This window comes from Cervus canadensis, chromosome X (assembly GCF_019320065.1).
Source record: "Cervus canadensis isolate Bull #8, Minnesota chromosome X, ASM1932006v1, whole genome shotgun sequence".
NCBI classification, from domain to species: Eukaryota; Metazoa; Chordata; class Mammalia; order Artiodactyla; family Cervidae; genus Cervus; species Cervus canadensis.
In genome coordinates this window covers 121,636,507-121,641,246 of record NC_057419.1, presented here as the reverse complement: position 1 = coordinate 121,641,246, position 4,740 = coordinate 121,636,507, and the positions used below count along the sequence as shown (strand labels likewise).

Below are 4,740 nucleotides of genomic sequence, written 5' to 3'. Positions count from 1 at the left end.
CAATCAGTAAGTGCTAAATAAAAGGTTTGGTAGAGTTTTGTTTTGTTGTGGCTATTTTTGCTTTGTCCTTGATATTTTCCTTTTGGTCCACGGCTTGGGCCAGGGCTTCAATGTAGTGACAAAGCTGTCTGGTGACTGCAGGGAGAGGCTAAAGGCAGATGCTCTGACTTCAGGGGGATGCAGAGGGGTCCCTCAAAGGTTTCTGGGCTCCTAGGCTGGTTGACGGAGAAGGAAATGGCAACCCACTCCAGTGTTCTTGCCTGGAGAACCCCAGGAACGGCGGAGCCTGGTGGGCTGCAGTCTATGGGGTTGCACAGAGTCGGACACGACTGAAGCGACTTAGCAGCAGCAGCACCAGCAGCAGGCTGGTTGAGGGTGAACCATTGGAAGAGTTACTGGCTCAACTCCCCCTCCACCCCCCCCTCGGTCTGCAGGGGTGGGGTATGGGGCGATTAGGTGGTTGTAATCTGCTTGATGAGTTTCAGTTGCTCCTCCAGGAAGCCACTCTCTAGGAAGTCACAGGCATGGAGGTCTGCACAAGCAGAACCCAGGGCAGGCAGGTTCAAAAAGGCTTGACTCAGGTTCTTCTCCAGGGCCATGGCAGCTTCCGTATTGTCTGGAGTTTTATTCCATTCATCTTGGGACGGCTTCTGCACTCCTGAAAGAGGGCAGGGACACCGTGACAGTTTTGAATCTTCAAGAGATACTGAGCACCCTTAAGCTTCTCCACCACGAATTCACAGAAGTGACCCACCCCCTCCAGAGCTGCAACCTCTTGGTTGAAATAGAAGCCCAGAGAGAGGTAGGTGTAAGAGGATCCAGATTCAAGGTGAGCCCATGGTTGATGGCAGCCTTCATCTCAGTGGAATAATTCTGATGAATCTGGTCACCCACGGTGGGTCAGCCATAACCAGTTAAGCAACAAAAAAAAAAAGAAAAAGAAAGAAAGAAAATGGCGTTGGCTGGTCCAGGAGGCTGAGGAGGGCAGAGAAGATAGTCTCGGAGGATGTGATTGGAAAAGAGGCTGAAGGGTGGTCAGAGGCTGGAAGAAGGGGTGTCCACAAGTCTGGTACAGTGTTGAACCAAGAGAGATCCATGGACCACTGGGCGTGCTATGAATAGTTTTAAATTGGAAGCTAGTCGCTACATGGGAACAGACGAAAATTATAATTGCTAAGTATTGTCCGATGGATATTGACAGGTGAAATTATTTTACAGGTAATGAGAAAGAAGGCCTGAAATAAGAAAGGGATACTCTGGAGAAAGAGGGAAAGGAAAGAAGGGAGGGAAAGCTTTTGGGGAGAAGGATAGCAGAAAAAAGATAAATCCAGAGAGAATGAGACAAAATGGAGAGAGAGGGAAGAGGGAAGGATGTAAAGGATGGATAGAGAAAAGTGCAAGTAATCAAGAGGAAATCTTCCATACAGGTCAGGTAAAGGTTTAGTTAGCTTCTTGGTGGAAATGAGTGACACTGTTATAAGGGGCAACACCTGTTCTACTCCAATACTGGTTGAGAGATTCATTAGAAATTTATTCCTTTGAGTCAATGACCTATGAAGACTAGGGCAAATGCCTTTCTGAGAGGTAACATGTTGCTCATCTCAGTTATTAGAACTCTTGTGTAAAGTCATTTATTAGTCACTTAAAGGATCTAGATGGAAGAGGACAAAGAACCAATTAGAAAGTAGTGAGTGATTAAAAATTCACAACATGTGATCTTAAATTGAGAGCATCTGGCAACCATGGTCCCTGCTTATGTTAAAAGTATTTGGAGATGAGGATGATGTGAGAGGCAGTGCCTACAGAAAGGTAGGTGAACAGTGAGGAACCTTCTGAAAATAAAATGCGATGTTTGTTTGAACCATGTGGAATTGCCATTTTAGTTGGTTAAGTAATGTTCCATATGGTTCCACCTAGTATATGTGAAAGCACTTGAGAAACTCTAGTAAAACGTTTATATGAATATGTTACTATGAGGCAGGGGACAATTTGCATTGGGGAAAAAAGGACAAGATATAGTGTCTGGGAAGTGAAGGGAAGTTGCTCAGTCGTGTCTGACTCTTTGCAACCCCATGGGCCTACCACACTCCTCTGTCCATGGGATTTTCCAGGCAAGAGTGCTGGAGTGGGTTGCCATTTTCTTCTCCAGAGGATCGAACCTGGGTCTTTCGTATTGTAGGCCGACGCTTTACCGTCTGAGCCACCAGAGAAATAGTTCCAGCTTTGCCACTTCCTTGTGTGACCTTGAATGAATCACTTCACCTGCAAAGTCTTCTGTCTTGGTCTGTGTGTGGGTTGGAAAGGAACTTCCAGACATGAGGCAGAACGAGAGGAGATGCTATTAGAACAGTGGACTGGCTCAAAGGAGAGCCGACCCCTTTTTATGGGTTAGTAGTCAATGTTTACAGCCTCAAGACAAAGAAAAATTCCTGCTGGAAGGGTGGCATTAGGTGATCGGTTAGGGTGCTCTAGGTGAGTATTTTTACCTAATATGGGCGCTGGTTTAGGTCAGGGAGGCTCATGGCAACGGTTGCAATGGGGCTCGGTCAGTTCCAGGGATGGCCTTGGTACAAGGCTTTACACCCATGACCTTGGACTAGGGCTCCACATTCTCTTTTGTGAGATGACAATGCTAACATTTCCCACCCTCTGCCCAACTTCAGAGCTTCTAGGTGAGGACAAAATGAGTTAGCTTATTTAAAAGTGCATTTCAAACCACACTGTTCCATCCAAATGCAAATGAATCAGGGTAAATGCTGTGTTCATATATATTAAAACAAGTTGTGTTGATTTGAGATGTAGATTTTTTGTGTGTGCTTTTTTAACTTTTAACATTTTTTTTCCTTTAGTGACATTTGAGATAATTAAATTATCTTAAACCACAGATGGAAGATTTTTGTTGTTGGTTTCTAAGTTGCAGGTTTTTGAGGGGTATAGGGGGATTAAATGAAGAATGACCCCTATCATATGAGAAAGGTGGGTTCAAGGTACATAAATAATGGGAAGATCCCACAGCTTTCCTTACTCCCAACAAAACATCTTTGTTTTCTCTTCTTTTTAAAGCCTGAAGAGTCAATCCGCTTTCTATGAAGTAAAAACACTTAGATACTGTCAGACTCCTTGTCAAGTTGTATCATCATCTCTAATGACATGGAGGTGTTATTTAGTTTGTCCTTCATTTATCTGGCAGGCAACCAAATTGAATCCACGTTTTTCCACTCTTGATCATTGTCAAGAAGATTTTTTTCCTTTATACTTGTCAAAGTTAAAAGGGCTTTAAAAGTATTTAAGTGGATAAGTGAAACATTTAATATTCTTGTAGGTTATTCTTCATTGATAAGAGCCTGTTGTAATTTTTTCTTGTCACCCAGGCAGTTTGGAAGAAACCATCAGCAATCTAGCTTTAGCATGTCTTTATTACCATTTTAGACTAGGGAGGAAGGTTGTCATGGCCAGTACTACTGTCCCCATTTAGCTGATAGAGATATTGATATCCAGTAAGACTCTGCCAGTACACAAAGAAGTCAACAGTAGACAATCACCAGACTGCATCATGAAAAACACCAATTGGTACAGAGTGCTAAAGTAGGTTTCATAATCAATACACTTAAACAAACATGACTGTAGCAATGTCTATTAATCACACACACATATAAAATAGTCTCATCCAATTATAGTGACTGACTTTGACTTACTACAGTGTATTTTGATTGCCATATATGACAATAACAGTAAAGTGTACAAATGATTTATTTACATTGTGACATAAATACTATCTTTGAAAAACTAAAACTAAGGCTTTAGGATAATCTATAACCCCCCAGTAAGTAGATAGATGCCTAAACCAATCTGTACCCTGACATCTCACTTGTTCAATTATGTTGTGAGATACTGCCATATGGTATGGATTGTCTCATTCTATAGGATCCATGTAACCTATCAATGCTATGTGCTGTGCTCAGTGGCTGTCGTATCCGACTCTTTGGGACCCCATGGACTGTAGTCCACCGGGCTCCTCTGTCCTTGGGGATTCTCCAGGCAAGAATACTAGAGTGGGTTGCTGTGCCCTCCTCCAGGGGAATCTTCCCAACCCAGGGGTCGAACCCAGGGTCTCCCACATTGCAGGAGGATTCTTTACCATCTGAGCCACCAGGGAAGCCCTATCAATGGTATATAACCATTCATATCTCACATAGTAGATTTCATATGGTACCATGAGATATATGACACCATGTCTAATCTTTTTGACTTGATAGACAAGTTGTTAGAAAAAAAAAAATCTCTTCTGGCTTGCCTAAATAACAAAATGCCTTTTATTTCCTGCTTGTAACCATCGATTTTCTATTCCTCCCAATCAGAGCCCACGTGTCTCATTTGTTGGTCACCTCATTTCACACCGCTCCATACTGTAGATTCACTTCCACTAAGCACCAATGAAGCATTTCCTGACTTCAAAATTTGGTTTGAAATTTATTTGTCTAGGATGTGTTCCTTACTGTACCAAAATGAGTTTGGTTACACCTTTATTGTACATTTCCTTAGAACGTTTGTTCATTACCAAGGCATTGTTTTTATGTGTTCCTAAATGATAAGTATCAGGGAAATAGGATAAACTGGCATTCAATCAGTACTTAAGACTTTATTGATCACCTGCAATATGCAAGCCACTCAAGAGTTACAAAAAATTAAAAAAAGAGTAAGGGATGCCAGCACTATGCAAAGCAGCATTAAATAATTAAC

At 42.3% G+C, this 4,740-nt stretch overlaps 1 pseudogene; it reads right to left on the bottom strand.

Moving 5' to 3' along the window:
* Positions 1 to 452: 452 nt before the first annotated feature.
* Positions 453 to 897, bottom strand: LOC122435722 (annotated as a pseudogene).
* Positions 898 to 4,740: the final 3,843 nt, after the last annotated feature.